The sequence below is a fragment of the Anticarsia gemmatalis genome, chromosome 21 (genome assembly GCF_050436995.1).
Source record: "Anticarsia gemmatalis isolate Benzon Research Colony breed Stoneville strain chromosome 21, ilAntGemm2 primary, whole genome shotgun sequence".
Classification (NCBI taxonomy): domain Eukaryota; kingdom Metazoa; phylum Arthropoda; class Insecta; order Lepidoptera; family Erebidae; genus Anticarsia; species Anticarsia gemmatalis.
Window position 1 is genome coordinate 4299507 of NC_134765.1, and position 20859 is coordinate 4320365.

The window sequence follows — 20859 nt, forward strand, 5'->3', positions numbered from 1 at the left end:
GTATTCGTGAAAATGTAACGGGAATTGCGTTTAGAGTTAAAGCAGAAGTTAAGATAAGTAAGAGTTAACAGGCAATATCACAGTCAATCGGCGACTGTCGTAGTTGCCGAACGCCTTGGCTTTATAAATTGACAAGAAATTAATCATATGCCCAATTTTTAAACGTTTCAGGCTAAAAAAATCCCTAAATAAATATATCATTGCCAAACCCACAGTCCACGTACATGAATACATAGTCCATATTGTATTAGATGACACAAAAACCAAAATAAAACTGGTTACAAATAATTATGATGTACAAGGTTCTACAACTAAAGATTCGTTGATAGAATCGAATATAAGTTGCCGAGCAACTGTAGACAGTAAGAAATCATTTTTACTTCAACTACTGAGTAAATGCAGTAATTAGCATAATTACGTGGTTACTCAGTAGCTATGATGTACGAGAACGGAGTAAAAGTACGGGATGAAGAGCATTCAAATTCGTCGTATTTTGGCTTTGAATTTGAATGCGTTTTATCCCATGTATTAATAGAAATTGGATCGCATTTCACACGCTTTTTTTAATTATTTCGGTAAAATTCATCGTTTTAGCAACCTGTGTTTCTAATATATTGGCAATTAATATCAATATTTTCTTCAACATACTATCACATTAGAAAACTACAATATCTAAGTAATTGTCTAACACGTGACTGGTAATAAAACAACTTGTCACCTCTTGCGAAAATGATAGAAAGTGATATCTCTTGAATAAAATAGCAATAAACTTTGATATAGCATCGTAAAATGACATTCACATAGAAAATGAAGATTGTCGTTTATGAAACACTGTCACTTTAGTATCGTAGTAGTGGAACTCGAAAGTTAGACTTGCATAGAGAAATGGTAGTAAATTTTAGAGTTCAGGGCAATTTTCTCCCACTACTGAGTCACGTTTCAGGATTTTGAACATCGTTACTTCGATTTTTTTAGAGACATTTCTTTTGATCGCATTTCTTTTACATAGATTATGATGAATGTGACATTTTTATAATTTGAGATTATTTGTTTGCCAAACTGAATGTCGGAACGTAGAGAAACGTGTACAATTGTAATTATAATACCATTGTAATTCACAAATAAATAAATTGATTGATTGGTTGTTTTTATTATGTTATTTAGAATTTCAAAAACTTAACATACAACGAGGCGGACACAGGCCTTACCCCTAAGGGGACAACGGGAAGAGATCCATTTCAACTGCTCGGGACTGGCAGTAATGGATTATATTATTATTTTAGACAAATGAGACCCATATGAAGACTTTATTCAAAGACAAATATAATTTTATCAAAAGTTTTCGACATCAATAAATTGAAGTTAAGTTTTCTGCCTACGTCATACAAATAATGTATTAATGCAAGCATACTAAAACGTATATGGCATAATTAGTTTATATTCTACTATATTAATTAATTTAGGAGTTTACTAGTATTGGGCTATTGTCATACACTTACTGCGTTATAATTTTCAATGTATTTTATGTGTACAATGTATGTCGTTCACTAGTTTGTAGCGTTCGTGTTGTGTGTTTGTGTGTACGTTGGCTCGTTTTAATAGATGGTCTTTCTAGCCAATTTTAGCCAAATATCGGCGAGATAGGTATATATTATTATGTTTACAACGAATTTAATATACTCTAGTAACTCTCTTAAATACCGCAGGTATTTCAAAAACGTTCTTATAAAACATGAACGTTTGCTAAAAGAAAAAAAATCTTTCAATTGCAACCACAAGTTTCGCGTGTTGCCCATCAATAAATAACACTATCCTATAATGGAGGTTACATACACAGACACCCTACTGTTCACTTAAAAGCCTCCACAGGGGTCACTCTAGTGTATTGCAATCGCTAGTAATAATATTAGAGAATCGCTAAGAAATCTTAACATGTGTTAGGTTACAATGAGAAAGAAAATACTTGTACAGATTCATATCACGATGTAAATCTTAGTTCTATAAAGATTATTCGTAAAGGGCTTTAGATGTAACAAATACATATTAGAAACTTGAATTTGTTTTTGATTGCAATGCATGATTAACTTGGCAAAGGGCAAGTGACCAATAACTAAATAATATCTAACAGAATAAATTAAATCAATCGATATTAAATAAGAATTGTTTTAATCTTCTACTGCTTTAAGCATAACGTACAACTGCTTAAAAGGTTGTATAATTTAAAGGTCAAGTTTATGAATGCAGGTCGTATTTGCAACTTGAACTGCTCAGAAATCTATGCGACAGTCGTCTTGCGAGTCGTAACGTAAATTGCCTCGTTTTCCTCTTCAACGCGTTATAGTTTGCGATGCGTAAATCGCTGAGAAAAAATGTAATACTACGCAAAACATTTTATACGCAGATACAAGGTTTTATCTTACTTCGTATGCATAAAGACTCAAAAGCTATGTTAAAACATTTTATTGTACACATTATTTCTGCTCTACGTAAACAATACATACTTTATCCATAGTAATACGGCCATACCTGCAAATAATACATTATTCGGTTTACTAGCAGTACTTAGTATTTGCATTATGTATAACTCAATTAATCATGTGAGATTAGATGACCTTAATTAATCATTCAGGTGTGACAATGCATAAACATAACCAATAATAATGTCCAATATTTGGTCAAACATTCGATACAAATATCTAACGACAAGCATTACAATTTGACAAATGACCAAGTTGCAACTTCTCCCGCAACACGCAACAAAGTAACAACACAGAAGGTTTTGTATTAAGCCGCGGGTAGACAGTAAATAATGGTGTACAACAAAACGTCTGACTAAGCCTAATGGCTAATAAACATTAAAAATTAGACTCGAGACCATGCGCTTTGATACTTTGGGGTATTTATGTTATTCTCGGTGTATTTTAACTGTTTTACTTAATTTAATTTTACGTGTAATACGAGTAAATTTACTATTTAGGGAAAAAGGCGTGATTTTATGTATGTATGTTATTCTTTCTATAATATTCGAACAAATACAAATAAAGCTTTTTACGGTCGGTAGGAATAGATGAAAGAAAGACACGTTACAACACAGATAAAAAATGTTATTTTTTACTATAAATTGTTACTTAGGTACTGCTTATTAATACGTAAACATAGTAGATTTACTGCGCAGTTATGCTTTGTTGCCGCAGAAAAAAATGTTTTCGTGTAAGTCACCTTTTTAATAATGTCTGAAACAAAAATATTAGATGAAGAACCGAAGCCACTACATCTTATAAATAGGCAGTGAAGTAGACTACCAACTATCTCAAACACTTCGTCACATGTACTGTCAAAAAAAGTAGCCGTAAAGACATCTTCAAGTAATAACACTTTAAACAGGGAAATACTCTCATATTTATATTAAACATACCAAAAGGAAGCCACAAACATCATACGCTTTCAATATATCATTCCGCACCCACTTTCAGCCTCGAAACAATAACTTAAACCCTACCAAAACAAACTAATCCTTGTATATTTTTATTGGAGAAGCACTCGAGTGTTTATTTAATTAATTCTCAGCGTGTTATGGTATAAAAATACTCGCGACACGGCGGTGGTACTGTCGCGTCGCGTGTGGTCGGAATTACAGATTTAGATACTTTAAGCTCGTGATTTTTGTCTTGATTTTTAATAAGCATCTTTGAAACTTTTTTAGAAATTACTTTCGTTTTCGTCTCTATAGTCTTCCGTGACATATTTGACGTACCTATTTTTTTTTCTTTTTGTGCAATTGTCTCGGGAATATAAATTAAAATGGCCCTAAAAGCTACGCGCTCACTGCGTCATAATGGATCTGTACGGACCATAAGTTCTTCAGTATTAGTTTTTATAGTAATGCGTGCAACGGGATAAGCATATGCAGATGCATATGCTGGATGCAGAGCTAAAGGAGTTTTGATGACCCATACAACATAAAAGTTACTTTTCAGTTCTAAACAAAACTTAAAAATATGCGAGTTCCAATAATATCTGAACAGGCGCTTTATAGAAACACTTATTCAATAAAAGAAAAGCAAACATTCCTTCCTTACACCTATCAAAGAATCTACAATTTTATTAACACCAGAGTGCATAAACTATCCATTTTACAACCAAGCAACAAGGAACATCTTGCAACAGGCAACAGAGGCGACAATTAAACGTAATATTAAATTAGTTGTCGTCTAAACTCCATGTAATTGTAAAGGCACCTTTGTTATGTGTTGGGATAAGACGCTGCGGGGTAGATGGTGTTAGTTTACACGGATTTACTGTTTAGTTAGTTGGCTAACATGTTGGCTAACAAGTTGGCTAACAAGTTGGCTAACGAGGACTTTTACAAACATACAAACAACGGGCTCAAAGTACAAGTAGAACCGAAACAATTATTTGTGGATTGCACAAATTATTGTTCCGTGTGGGAATCGAGCCCACTACCGGCGCATTGGTAGTGGCGTGGCGACCTAAACCACTGCGCCACGGATACAGTACAGAAAAATAAGTGTTATAACATATGAATAGAAATGTATAGTATATCAGAGCAAATGTACTAAATTTAAACGTGAGGAGCTTAGTGTTACGTCTGTAGGTATGTGGGCTTGTACCGCAATGACCAAGTAAGTAAATAGACTAATCGATTGGCACTATTTCAGAAACTGTTTAAAGATATACTAGGAGTCCATTTGCAGTCTTACAACTTACAAATGCCTACATTTCTCTAAATATATCTAACCTACTTAAACCTTAAACATTAAAAAAATGGTCATATTTTTATTTAATATAAGTATTATTTTTCAAACGATGCTAAAACTAAAAGCATATAAATCGAATAAAATGAAAAGAAATACAAAATGTTCACCATCCTTGTTCCCAGTATGTCTCTTATACAAACATACTCATATTACAAACCCCATACAACTTACCAGATATTAATTATTGAACAACGTAAATAATAACTAACAATTATACAATACGCAGTTTAATAGAGAAAGCTCACACATTCATAAGTGCAATCAGCAATGGAAAGTGAAAAATTGCATATAATAACGCTAAATGTTCGTATTAATTGGAATTTACATAGATCTGCATTTTATATTGGAGTTTTAAAGTGAAAGGAATTGATAGAATTTGGAATTCACACGAAATTATTGCAATCGGGCTTGAATGTACACTTATGTTTATAAAACATACCAGTTTGTTTTGTGGTAGTTAGGTTTGTTTAGAACTGTGCTATACTATGCAAAGAAACTTACTGTGTTTACATTATCTAACAGAATCTTATCTGAAATGTTGATATGAACCATTAATTAGTTTATGTAAGGACAAAAAATATTATTTGTAAGTAATTGATTCATATCAAAAACTAATTTCGTTCTATGTTCCTAAACGAACAACGTGTTTGTTTACAACAGTTGCTAGGTAGTCGCCAATTTTTCAATTGACTACCTTTTTGCAAACTGGTAGTAAATTCAACAACTATAATTCGTTATACTTTATCCAAATATCTTATTTTCTAAGGTAAAGATCAAATAATGATTTACTCCAGAAGACGTCATAACACAAAAAAATAAACATAAAATAATTTCCACCTTTAATTACAAAAAAGCCGGCCATATTATAATGTGTCGTAACTCGGTTTATTACATGTAATACGGACTATTACCAATATTACGAACATCACAGGTGTAATAAAATAACAGTTATAGCAATAATTACTTGAAGTAGTAACGCTCGGCGGGTGACATTTTATTTTGCCTCAATCATAATATTACGTCCGTGCGGGGTAGTTGTTAAGGTACGCCTGCGCTTGAAGTCTTGGGTTTGAGTCCCGCGTAAGATAACTTAAGATATCAGTTCTAATAATGATTTTTTTTGTGTAAGTCCATCGATTTTGAGCAAAGATTTATTTTAAAAGTCCTCGCTATACAATTTTGATAATTCTCAGCATGGTAGTTTTTATTTAGCCCTTTATATTGTCCCACTGTTGAGCAAAGGCTTCATTTTATAAAAGACAAAAACAGATCCCATAATTTCTTCTCCGATCCAAACAAAACCATATACGCATTAATAACATTATAATAGTAAAAGTTTAATAAATGTTACTAATTAATTTGGTATAATTTATACCTTTATGTAAACTCTCCTTGTCGGTACGGAGATATGATCAACGTAATTATGAAACTTAATGACTATAAAACTAAACAGGGTTATTAATATCACAGTTTGTTAATAGATATTATTATAATTATTATAGTTTGTCATTATTAACTTAATTGTATATTTTTAATGTATTTGATTAAATTATATTACGTAATAGACCCCCTGTTGTTTTATTCGTTAGTTTTGGGTAAAAGTAATAAGAGTAAAGCACTGGAATCATATATTAGTAAATAAGTGTGTAGAGTTCTCTGTGAGACTAGTTTATTTTGCAAGATTCAAAACACAAAATTAGAAAATATGGAAATGTCTGAAATATTATATTTTTTCTTTTTTTGGCAAGAGTCTCCTCTCAAACGAGGAAGGGGGTTAGGCTTTGAGTCCACCACGATGGCCATGTGCGGGTTGGCGACTCTGCATGCCCTCAATCAATATATTAAGCAAATTTTAACAATAAAATAAAAGATATCACCTGTTATAATTATTGGTAATCTGAATTAAGTATTTTTAATGATTGCAATTACGTTAATCTGTAATATAAAACAGATTATAAATATAAAAATTACGGTATTCTTATTAAAATAGCGATTTTTATTGTAATTGCCTTGTAATACATAGTTTTATTGCAGAAGTTTTACAGCCGACCTCACTTGGTATCCTGCGCAGTATTTTATTATAATAATGTCAATAAAGTTATTTTTATCGTAATTACTTGTCAATGAGTATAATATAAACTTGGCTATAGCGGCCCGAGTACGCTTGATCTTCGTAGTATAATTATAATATAATATTATTATGGTGTTTAAGAGGGTGTTTGTAAGACTACGACCAGCTCTAGATACATTTAATTACATGTATTCTATAAAAATAACTATACTAATACCTACATTTTATTTAAACTTTTCATATAACTATACTGAAATATAATGTAACTATATCTATGAGTCTGCATATCTATCCCGCTTTTCACGAATACACTTTACACAGATTTGATCAAAATTTGACAATTTCAAAACATTTATCATATATTTTTGACTGGCACACAAGACAAATACGAAAAAAAAAGACATGAAAATTATTGCCTTCAATATTAAAAGACTTGGCGAAAAACCACCGAGCGTCCGACATTGATGACCCATCAATCTACAACCTAACGATCCTACCTTTTACGTCACCTAACGTCTATTAGATAACAATTTAACATGAAAATTTGCATAAATGATAGACACACCGTCACTTCATCTTCAACTGGTAATAAAATTGGCATAATAAATATTTATTATGCGAGATTACACAACATTGTAAAACAATTTCCTTGATGCTCGAACTTTAATTTAAATAAAATTAACAACCAATCGTTGTTTATTTTATTGAGAATTTGGTATAATAAAATTGTATACAATTTACTGTTGATTAGAACTTGTTTGAAAACAGTATTTTATAAGGAAACGCTAATGAACTTCCGATAAAATAAATTTAGCTAAACTATTGCTACTTTCTTCTAATAAAATTGTTAAAATATAACCAGTTGCACTAAAATAGATCTGAATAGAATTTAATGATATCTTCTAAAAATATTGTTTACTTGTCTATATTATTATGAAAAAATATCTAATCATTTTAACGCAACCATTTTTTAACCTATATTGTCCCATTGTCGGGTAAAGGTTTCCCCTAAACCATATAGGTATGAAAGGAATAAAACAATGAAGAACGAAATTTATTAACTCATTACCTACTTACCTATTACGGGTGTTCCTATCAGTTTAAAAGAATGAGGAGTAAATACATTATTATCCAAATACTTAGCCCTAACTGCGTATTGTTGGTTTGATGAAAATTTAGATAATTGGTCTCTTAATTATTTCGAAGGAGCGACCACAACGTCACGTTAAAAATCGCACACAAAAATTCAACAAAAACGAGTTTTATATTTTTACCCAAATCACAAAATTCAACGACATCTACATACTAGCAATAAATTACCAATCAACTTTCCCTTGATTTATGACTGTTTTATAAAAATACCACGACAGATGTATTAACTATCGTAAGTAATAAATTTTACTTTTAAACATTTTAGACGGACAATCAATTTGGTTATAATGATGTAAAAAACTTTATATCGCCCGCGGCGATGTGTGAGGTGTTAATAATGTGGCTCATTAATTGTCCTTTTATAAATATTTACCTATACCTATTAAGATTGTAATTGGGAATTTCTATTTTTTGGCTGCGTGTGATATGAATATGTACCAAGTAGGATAAGGGTCTCCCCACATTTATAGACACAAAATCAATTTACTAATTACAAATGTTGCGTAAATCAAACATTTTACAGTTTAACACCACAATATAATTTTCAATTCCAATTCTTTGGTCTCCACCTGCTCCTATGGGAAAACGGCGTGATTCTATGTTTTTATATAATATAATTGACAATCATTTGCAAAAATTGGCGTTATTTATTAAACAAACTAGAACCTAAACCTATAACGCTTAACACGCAAAAACCGTAAAGCATAAACACAAACAAACAGATAAACTTTCGTACACAACAATTCGCAAATAAATATGACTCCTAAAGAATTTGGTCAGACAATCAATTTAGATAACGATATTTATAAGCAGAACATTTGTTACAGACTTAATAAAAATGTATGCTACAGAGATTTATCTACCAGATAAGTTTAATGAATTAATAATGAATATTAACAGCCACTACTTAAAGGATAAATGTGTTTGATAAATTAATAGCTTTATAATTCACGTGAAGATATCTGAGAAAGTTTTTATTTTTGTTGCGGTTCAATGAACAGTATTTTCTAGACTTATAAATAGGCATTTAACAGTTAATCCTAGAAACTTGACGTATTATACGTTGTGTAATATCGAAAGATCGAAATATTTTTTAAACATATGCTTCGTTTAATTTTTGTCAGTGAATTGGGCAAAGTAATAGCAAAATTACTAAATGATTTTTAACTGAGATTTGTGTCGACGCACGGAACAAAAACAAAGTTGCCATTTTTAAAGCAATATTTTAATAGGCAACGTCAAAGGCCTTCAGGCGGCTTGAACAACTTTGACACTAGGTTGACCACTAACCATACGACAATGAATGATAGTTATAAAAGGACTCTCGAGAAAACTTTGGTTGCGTTGCGATATTGAAATAGTCTACGAACCGATAAATACATATCGACGGTCCCTACGTACAATAACCTAATTGCAAAACGCAAATTTTACAGGAGAGCGGTTTGAAGTTTCAATTTACATTGGAAGTGTTGTAGTTCTGGGGTTTGTCGAGTGTTGATTTAGGGTAGAATTAAAGCATTTTTACTAATTTTTTTTTAATCAATCGAAAGTATATGACAACCGGAAGGTCACGGAAACAAAAAAGACAAATCCCCTAAGTACCACTTGAGGGAATGTACGTAGGGACCGTCGATATATAGATGGATTTAAGACGAATAGTAATGCTTTACATTCTGCACACTACACTGTAAAAAACATCGCTGAAACACCTTCATTAACGTTCCATACAAAGACACGTAAACAAAATAAAAAATACATTTTCGACGAATTCAAACGACCTTGTCATAACATTAATCTAATCAAGCGAAACAGATAAAAACTTCCATTAACTAAGATCGTAACCCTTCGCAGAATTCAAGCAAAAAGTGCAAAAAAACACATCTCAATTCCAAAAACCATTTGAAAAACTTAATAAAGAACGTGAACATGAAATTTGATACAACCTTATAACCACGGAAGCAAAATTGCTACTTTTTATTCACGAATTGATCTCGGTTCTTTCATTCACTCTTGTGTGATTCCTATTTCTGTCCCTTTCTTTCCTGCACGGATATAAGTTTCCTATTCGAATGGATGGCAAGATAGGGTACATTTTTTTATTGAATGACAGCTTGTCGAATCCATTTATTTCCTGTAGGTGTTAAATTTCTACTAGTAGTTTATTTTAGTGGTAAAAGTTTGTGATATTTCGTTTTATCTGAATCGGAAATCCTATACGGATTAAGACGTTAGCGGCTATTTCCATTAATATTGTAGAATTGTATCTATGTAACGGATAGTTATACCAGAAATGAAAAGGAGATATGTTCTAGAATTTCGTAAAATATGATAGGCAAGAAGAATCCATAAGCATGTAAAAGAAATAATATATTATTATGTATATGTACATTTTAGAATTTCTTACTATTATTAATGCGGCACTCAATTATTATTAGCTATTAAGACATACCTAATTTATTTAATTTTATACATACTTAAAGATTGTGTAAATTCTATGTGAAAGAAGTCAACTGAAATTTCAGTAAATCGTTTATTGGTAAACGTTTGTGTACTAAAAAGTCGTTTAACATAGTATGCGATTATTGTTATCAAATATTTTTATGCAAGCATAAACATGGGCTAAAGTAGTATAATAAAAACGCAACTACACCAATCGTAAATCAATAACTAACTACACGAATGCCCAATTGCGTCAAACTTTCCCACAATTTCCAAATTAACATCATAATTGCTAAAAGTAAAAGTATTTTTTTCTAATCGAAGCCTTAATTAAATAACCGGAGTTACGGTTAATTAAACACCAATTAGTTGAATCATCGGAAACTAGATTTTCTTTTGAAACGAGTTTGTTTTATGTAACTAGTATCTGATACATGATTTGTACGGGATATGTGTTGTCGTTGTAAAATCACTGAGTTACATTTATTCGTGAATTTATAAACTTTAATAAATACTCGTATACTGACTAGCACAGTCAATAATGTAAGCGACTGCTGATGTCTCGGTTTTGATTGCCAAGAGGTGTATAAGATATATCTCATCACTCACGTTTCGCTATTAACACTGATAATCCGATGTAATAGGGAGCTAGCTTGCCAGTTAAAAAACTTCAGGCTATTATTGAAAAATATTTCTTATATAAATTTAAAAAGACTAGCTCTTTAGTTCTTTGTTCGACCCGGGAATCTAACTCAGGACTGAACATTAGAGAACATTTAAGACTGTAAAATATGTATTAACATAGGTACTTCTTGTATCTGCTATATTGCTAACACAGTCATATCCGTAGTAATCATCGGCACTAAATACAATTTACCATAACAATTGCGAGCTGTAATTAACATAGTTATTATTATAATTGCTCTATTGTATAACTTAATGATGGCGTCTAAGACCTATTATAGTTGTATAATTGTTCTAAAAATATAATAAATTGTCTTTGTTGTGTGAAGAAACTAGAGTTACCTATAACGTTGCCTAATTCGTTTCTTTTAAGAAATAATTACCAAATAAGAAGAGCATTAAAATTTTAACAAATAAATTATACATTTTGTTCCCAGGCATATTATTCCACATCTTAGTAATGATTATCTTATTAATGAGGAAAAGGACTTTGGCACTAAATGAATGAGCAATTTTCATAAAAAAAAATAGAGAACAAAAGAACCCAAAAGGGAGAAGATATTGTTATTAATGGGAAAGTATGATTAGATGGATGTATGATTATCTGTTAATCTTACGCTTAAATTCACAGAATAGATTTTTAAGAAATTCGACACATTTATGTAGCCTGGATTAAATGGATACATAATATACTTAATATAAATAACCTCAGATTTAAATCCACTGAAACTAAGTCATGGGCAAAAGCTGATTGCTAATAGGTAATTACTGATTGCTGTAATTAATAAACAGAACAAGATTCTAGAACACTACAGCATTCCATAAATACCCTTGGTTCTTATACACAAACTTAAAAACTTCAAATCAGTTCTCATAACAACAGTTTCACAAACAGTAGCATAGCAACCAAGAACCTTTGAAACTTAACCCCATATCAATTTACCCCAGATCAAATACCTATAACCCTCAAATACCGAACACTGATTGATTAGACCCCTTGTACAAGCTCAAACGTTGACAGATCGCTATCCCTTTGTCTTTGCGAGACCTGTAACGTGTATACGGGTGTTTATTAAGGTAGGAGGTTTGAATGTCTGCAATTCAGTGATTAATACTTGGAAATCGAACAGACGATTCTCCTCTTTATGCACAATTGTTGCGAAGCACATGTTCAAATTCTAGTTTAGGAGTTGAGTCGATCTTGAGTTTTTCTGACAAGTTACACTCCATTATTGCCTAAAGTATTATTGAAGTCTACAGACTGTCTACAGTCAGCAGACTACCCTATTTCAAAGATGTTAAAACCATAAAAACGGGTAAAAACAATAGCTATATCCAATAAATATAACCCCATTATATAGCTATAAATCCGGGTCACATTCTAAGTTCAGTCAAACCGCACCCCTCACGTACAAAGAACCTCAAAAATCCAACACAAATCCTTGTCAAACACACACTCAACAATACTTTTTTTTGTTCCAGGTATGTTCAAAGTCTCGAGTCAAAAACCTTCCGACTTTTTTCACCGAACATCTGCAAGGCCGGGATCGAGATTGACCTACAAATTACACACACCTTTAGCGGTACAAATGCGACCTTGCGGTAAAAAAAAGTTTGAAAACGAACCCTGTTACCTCCCAAAATTCGCCGTATTCTACCACTGACATACCACAAGGAAATAACTGTCGACACTGACACCGGAATCTCGACATTGCAGTAATGAAAATAGGGATGAATTTCCGTTGATGTGGTGTGGTATTTAGGTCGTTAGGAAGTGTTTGGTTTAGGAATGAAAGTACCTTTGGCACGTGGGCAAGATCGTTATAAAGATATGTGTCAGTAGTGTAAGTTACAACTGTTGCTTCAAGGAATAATGTAAATTCGGCATGGTTTTAGATATACTATATATTTAGATTAGATACCAAGGCGGTAAAATGAATATAAGTAGTCATACAAGATGTAGTTTTACAATCTTGATATTTAATGTAGAAGATAAACTAGAATAAATAATGGTTAACCATATACATATGTGCTCAATATTTCATTGAGCCTTCCCGACTCATTTTTATATTTTTACTTTATAAATAATGTGATATTTCCATGCTTTTAATTCAAAAGCAGAGTTTGCAATAATTATTATAATAATATTAAAAACCACTACGGTTTTCATATTACAACATTGTAATTATATATAATTTTATACGCGTTTATTCATACAGTCTGCTGTATAATAACATTATGTTAACCGAGACCAGTAATTATATATAAAAAGTTAATGTAAAATAGCTGTATTCGCTTTTAAAATCAGTATAAAATTTTGCAAAATTCAAGGCAGCTTATAAAGATATAGGTTTAAATATAGAGTACATCTGTCTTATGATTACTTTATAAAATTAAACAAATTATCTGAAATACACACAGATTAAACGACATAATACGAGTAAACTCCAAAGCTGCTAAAAAACCTCGGAATAGGTTTAAAAAAAACCTATAATTAGATTTTATAACAATCAGGCTGCAAGTTCTCACTTTTAATAACTTGATGTGGCACTTTTACAAAGACGATACAAAGTAAACCTTCTGTATTTATTTACATCGGCACATCAGACCATCTGCCGACCATTTAGGGCGGCTTTATGCGGTTTTTTCATTTATTTGTACTTCATAATACATCGAATAGCACAGGCATGATATAAAATAGACGTTATATTCGCTATAATACCGGTATCAGCTGTTTGAAACAGCTGGTCGTAATTAGTCGTTTTTGTTATAGCAATTGTTAGTAAGATAAGTTGGGACAGTTGCATTTACCAGTCCGTCAACGTTTTAACGAGATAAAGCATTTTATAGTGATCGGTTTATGCAGTACCTTTATTGGGATTTGATGCGGTCTGTCTGTTGTGTTGCTAAAAAGCAAGCCAGCTGTCAAAAGATTTCACCTAGTTAGTTATCTTTTTTTGCTTATAAACAACAAACATGTGATAATTCACCAATAGCACTTATATGACAATATTGTCAGTTGGTGTCAGTGATTTTTTATACTAAAAAATCTTGAATATTGAAGGTTTTTCTAAATAATCCTAACATCCTGGGAGAATACCCAGGAAAAGACTTCTTAGAAAGCTTTCACTCATAATTGGTAAACGCAATAAACTGTAAATAAATTCAACCTCAACCTTCCAAGACAAAGGTGGATCGAACACCTATTTATTTAGCATATAAAACACTCCACTAATGAATCAAAACAATCTAAAAGCTTGAATGAAAACCCTTTTTAATCTCAACAGAACAAAGACAAACCACACCCACGACCCAACAATGAACCCAACTTGAACTTGTTACATCCAACAATAACCGCAACATGTTGGTTGTAATTACGGATGATCCTTAATGGAAGAAAGGCGTAAGATAATATTGATGCAAGATGACTTATGCTTTTATTGAATTAAAGTGCACAGTTGTCAACATATTCAAATATGATTCAATTGAATCATGATTAGCATAACTTTTGTAAAGACGAATAAAAGGTGCAAGTACTGCACACACTGTTAATGATATCACGATATCACAAATAGGTATTACTTACTAAGCATATAGAAAATGTTATTAACACACTTCTTGAGGGCTCACTTAGTCGCCAACCAGCACTTGGCCAGCTGCGTGGTTAAACTCAATCCCTCAATTTGGTAGGAGATTTTTGCCTGGGAGGAAACACACATAGAAAAATAAAAAAAATTAAACTGTAACAAGATTATACATAAATTTATTTATTATATAGATCTAGACCTAAAGCGTATGACAATTATAAATTGAAATTAAATTAATTTAATTTCTAGTCAAGGTTGCATTTTATCTGAAATTTTTGAAATATTTATTTCTACACTAGCTATAAATATTTTACAAAGAGTCGGCCATATAATTCTCTTCTGACGATAAAATTATCAAAGAATTCAAAGATTGAAAATAAAATTTAAATACAAAAGTCCGGTTAATATGACGGTAATGGAATGTTGTGGTGTTCCGGATATTTCGCCGGATATTCCAGGTATTTACGGATGTATGACCGAGAATGCTGAATTCCTGAAATGTTTTCAAACTGGAATATTTACGTGTCTTTATTTGAAATGAAGATTGAGATTTTAAAATGTCCGCATTACTTGTTATTTTTATAGTGTCGTATTTTATATTTTAGGTTTTGCTTCAAGTATTCACTGAAATAAAATTTTATGATTATGTGTAATTTTTTTGTGTTTTGTTATTGACGCATAGGGAATATTCTAGTCTAAGAGTCTCCTCCCTCCTTTGGCAGTAAAGTCTTGCCCAGCAGTGGGACACTAATAGGTTAAAAAAGAACTAACCTTAACATTATAACATGATTATTTGGCTTAACATTGTCCTCTCAAAAGAGTCTTTTTAAAATACATTTCTACATTCACAAAATAACGACGCTTAAAACTAAAATCTCTCCAAACTCGTACCCTAAACCATGTCTATAAATAAACCAAGCAATTTGCATATAATTTCACCACAATGTACACAAACACCTAATTAGACATTTAATATTAAAGCAACAAAGCTAAGGGCGGCGACACACGAGATAGTTTATGTGCAATAAATCCGGAGTTAGCACCTTTAGTTAAAGTTGTGCGTGCGGTCCGCCTAAACGTGATATCCTGTCGTGTACATTAGCAAAGCCTTGTTTTGTTATGGAATAAATTTACATTGATTTTAGGCTTAGAGATACTTCGACTTTCGTGTTGGCTGTCGGGAATAAACGAAGGTTTTTTCTAACGGGCGTATTTTATTTTATATAGGAAACCATGGTTAGTCTGACTGTTATTTATTTTTACAAGAATTGTCACTAATCAGCGCGTTTTTTTATATCATACGTAAATAAAAGGCTTGCATTAGGATTCATATCCGTATGTGTAAAGAGTACTGCAACTATTTATATAATTTCTGTTGCTTAAAGACCTGATAAAATTCCATTAAAGCAATAAACAAATCGTGCCTACCAAAGGAATGGTTTAAATGGCAATCATACTAATCAAGCATAAATATTTTGTATATATCTAAAAGTAATATTGTGATATGTTCATAATTTCATATCTTTTCCGTTAACAGTTGCTAAGTTAGCAAAATTTTATTGACTGCTTTATAGTTTCTTTCAATTAATAAGTAAGTTCTCAACACTTGTAAAATTACCTTCCATTAATTAATACTTCAAATTACAACGGCAAAATAATTGCCGCTGCCTATCAATGAACACTGTCATACATAGTGTATACAGCGGCTTTGTCCGTTGTCCCCGTTACCGGAACAAAAGCGTCAGGCGCAGCTCCGATGCGTGTCAGCGAGTCGATGGCATGTACTCAGCTTTATATTGAAGCTTGGTGGAAACTATAGAATATTGGAAATTAATATGGTGGAATTAATTAGTTACATGTTTACAAGATAGCGAATAGTGTCGTGTTTTATGAAGAGTGATTTATGGTCTGTAAAATTGTTTGTTAATTGTCAAAGTTTTAAATTTGTTTACTAATTTATTTTTATACCTACTTAAATTAGGGCGCAATGTCCAGAAGAGGACCGCTTAGTGTCATTATTAATTTCCCGTGATTAACTGTATCATTCTAGCTATCGATTTGTATCTAAATCGGACCAAAAAAATGTCCTTAATGTAACAGAAAAACTTAAAATTAAATTATGACAAGTTGAATTTTATTATATTTTCTTCATTTGCGCGGAAATTCTAATTTGCTCTCAACAGAGTAGGTACATAGTATTGTGCTACGTCAATATGTCTTATATAATTTCTACACACAATATTTAATTACAAAACGTACCGGCAGAGCAAAAGGTCTCAAATTAGATTAAGACAGGGTCACAACTCATCCGAGAGCATAATCTAAATGAAAGGGCACATCGAGACTCGCATAAAAATTATATTTGGCCTCTGAATTATTCCAACAATCTCTTGATAGAGGTCTGAATGGATTAAGGAAATTTAATTTAATTAAAAAATAATTCGGCTTGTATCAAAATTTGAAGGATTTTGTGTCTTAAAATTAATAATAGCAGTATTTCAGAATTTTGAGCTTGATGGCACAGACCATCAAATTGATGTGTTAGTAGTAGCTTTTTATGTGAATTCAAAATGCAGCCTGAAGTATAGTTGGCTCATAATGAATTTAACGGAAAACATTTTTTACAACACCAGAATATATTTCAAGCTGATTCCCTCTTTTTTACAAAACCATGGTATTTACCTAGATACTATTCAAAAGCAAGGTATTCAAACAGCGTGTTATATAATTATGCTACGATATAATTAATAATCTAAAATTAGTCAAAATAAATATACACACATTTCGCATTACACATTAAAGCAAAACATTTGTTCAAAAAGCTATAGAAAACAGAAACAGGAAAACACATAGAACTCGTCCTTCATCGTGAGGTAAGCAGATGACCCAGTTTCCAGCTTTACTTCTACCTGTGACGTCATCCGCATTAATACAGACATAAAACCAATAGAGCGATTAGCTTTATTATTATTACTATGACTATAAAAATGTGAATCCTTTTATAGTTGTTTTATTATCGGTAACGTTTGGTCCATTTGACTGGCTCTGAAAATTATTAGAACGGAATTTAGTAGTGGGAATTATGTGGTAAATCATAAACGACGTTTTGCTACGCTGAAATAGCACGCGCTAGCGCATTTTAAGCAAGATTCAATCGTAGTTGAAAAACGATAAGAAAAAAGATCTTCTGATATGCAACCCTCTATCCTTTGCTCTGTCACCTTACTGAAAGTTCTTGATATCACTCAAGCAAGGTGCAATTCGTATGAAGATATTTTACATACTTGTCTAACGATGGTAACCAAAATCTTTAATTAGGTTTGAGTAAATTCTTATTCTTTTTAATAGTCTGCGTGATATTTGAGATTGACTGCAATTTAAGTGATGTTTCTGAGTTCAGCCTAAAATACAAATCTTGAATACCTAAAGAACTCAAAGTATTTTTACACAAATACGAAGCATGTGTCAGATTTATTATAAAAGTGCGTTGACTAACAAGATTTGTATGCAAGTGTCGTCAGCGAGGAAGTAATTACAGGGAGTCCATTAGAATAACCGCGACCGCTACGGTTTGTGGTTGCAACTGATTTGTGGGACCAGTTACAGGCTTGAGCGATTGAAAACAATTACTTAAAGATTTCTGATATATAAAAAAAAAGATATATGCCTTATTGTATACCAGGGAATATCATAATGATAGAATCGATATTATTGATTGATATAAACTTCTACTTATTTGTTTATGGCCGTTATTTGCATAGGTATTCTGTATTGTATTTATGATTGCTCCTTTTATAAATTTATGACCATCTACTTCCAGGATGTCAATTAAATCGATGTTTAATTGTTTATTATCAAGAAATTTCCGGAATGCTTAAGCAGGTTTAGAAAATGGACCTCTGCAACTCTTAAAATCAAAATGGTATATTAAATTTTGTATAAAATAATTGCGAACGCTATTGTTTTATAACTTGAAGTAAATAATAACGGAAAGCAAAACGATCCATTGTTTGAGTCGTTGAAATTCAGCGCGAATATTGAATTTGGACATAGTGTGCTGTGTAAGTGTACAACTTCACTATTATATATTTATATTTGTATGGATTTTGTACAATCATTTGACATTGAGAGAACAAAGAAGAAACTTGCTTAAATGCAGTTTAAGGCAGAAAAATTGTACTTGTAACTACGAGTGTACCTGTATTTCTCAGTTATGGAGCACCTAAGCCACGAACTATAAGGGAATTCCTTTTTACTTTTGAGCAGGGGTCTATTTCGTGAACTTAGAAATGGTATATATTGGTTAAGTCTTATATGATGATATCTCCTACAAAAAAATGCAGATACTGGAGGATCTTTACTGTGTATAATTTAATTATGCCTGTCTGCTTTCAAAGGTTAACGAAGTTAGAAAACATCTAAATTGTCTGTAAATAGAGAATCACATGCTTAATGACAAAGATTTTGCAATTATGTATTATTTAAAGATGTGTACTATTTATAGGTCTAATCGCTAATCACGACACACACAATGTTACTTCGAAAGCGAAACCTATTGACAGTCAAATTACAGACGTCTGATAAATATTTAACGTACACACGATTTCATTGAATCAATGTTTTGCAAGTCTTTCTCAACTTGAGTGCTTAAGTTTAGATTTATTTAAACTTACTAAATCATTTCAGAATCATTATTTTTAGGTTGTAAATAAATATTTAGTATTATTGATCGTGAATTTGAGTCCAATCTGATATGCACAGCTTAAACAAAAAAATCTACGCCTGCCAAAAATGGGTTTAGCTATATAAAGTATGAATTAAATTCAGGGGGAGCTACATTTTTAAGAGTTTAAGAGCAACGCCATGGGTACAGAGCCCCGGCTCCTTTGCTGTTATCCCTGAATTTAACAGAAAAAAAAAACAATTATAACAAAACCTTTACTCTCATAGTCTCTCACACTTAGCTTGGTGCTTCTAGTCTTGAAGTAACCAAGTGCAAAAAGCTTGGACTTTACCAAGGGATAATGTAGTCCAAAGATTGAGAAACATTGACCAATCAAACATGAGTTGACCAAGGCTTTTGATAATGAGAGAACGTCAACATGTCCTGCATGTAGATTTTATAATCATTGAAATAAAATACATTAAAATTCAGCCGGGCCGCTGTGCTAATACGATTAGACCTTCGAGGACCCTTATTAGTCGATTTAAATAAGTATTTATTTTGGTAAAGCTGTAATATTCGTGTTTAATAGGACTTGATAACATATTTTTTGGATAAAATTTGGAAAGACTATCATCAAAAATTTATCAGATATGTGTGCCCAAAATAAAATTGAAAAATCAAAGATTTTTAAACATTGAAGCAAAATTACATGTTGAATATTGGTTTTATGAATATTACAACTGAGTTAATCAATACGATGAACTATTTGTGTAACGATTTTTATCAAAATCCGTTAATTAGATTTTGCATAAAAGAGTAACATACATATTTGCATCTAAAATGTTTAGTAACATAGCCATAGTTAAATAGAAAGAGGGTATTTTACATCACAAATCTTTAACATTAAACCTAGATAGGCTTTTCAACTAGTTAGCTTTCAATAAGCTTCCTAGTTTCTCAATAGGTCACATAAATAAGCCCCTGTACAGTTACAAGCAAAAATATCTATATAATATCACATCGTCACATTTTGTATTAAAATATCAATGTAATTATTTCTATTAGTTCGCAATAAATATAAGATTTTTAAATTACTGAGATTTTCATAGGCATTCAACGGTCCGATCAGTGGGTTAAGCAATCTTTCTGTAGATTAGATGGGTGGCCGCATAGTGAAAATTGAGGTAAGTGGCTCCACGCTTTGAAGCACTAAGGGGCACAAACGGCTTGAATTACTTTGACTAGCTTCACATAAAATCAATGATGAATGAATCCTAAATTCCTTTAAAGCAAAAGCAGCCGTCGTATATTATTTTCACCAATAAATATAATATATTTTGCTTTCGACTGTACATGCCTTTATAATGTCTCAAAGAGCTTTCCCACAGTAATCCGCCATTTCTTCATATATAAGTAAAATTATAAGTGCCATTAGAAATGTGCCATCGTTACCACAGTTTCCACCACAAAAACTTGTAATGT

General features: G+C 31.7%; 1 protein-coding gene and 1 long non-coding RNA gene across 4 annotated transcripts in view; both read left to right on the forward strand.

Annotated features, from left to right (window-relative positions):
- The window catches only part of LOC142982086 (uncharacterized), a 43453-nt gene extending 29878 nt beyond the window's left edge, over window positions 1-13575 (forward strand). The window contains exon 3 of the long non-coding RNA XR_012959961.1: window positions 12607-13575. This is a non-coding gene — a long non-coding RNA (uncharacterized LOC142982086). The remainder of the gene's footprint in view (window positions 1-12606) is intronic.
- Window positions 1-20859, forward strand: part of cv-c (RhoGTPase activating protein) — a 298529-nt gene that overhangs the window by 96444 nt on the left and 181226 nt on the right. The gene's annotated exons all lie outside the window — the stretch shown is intronic.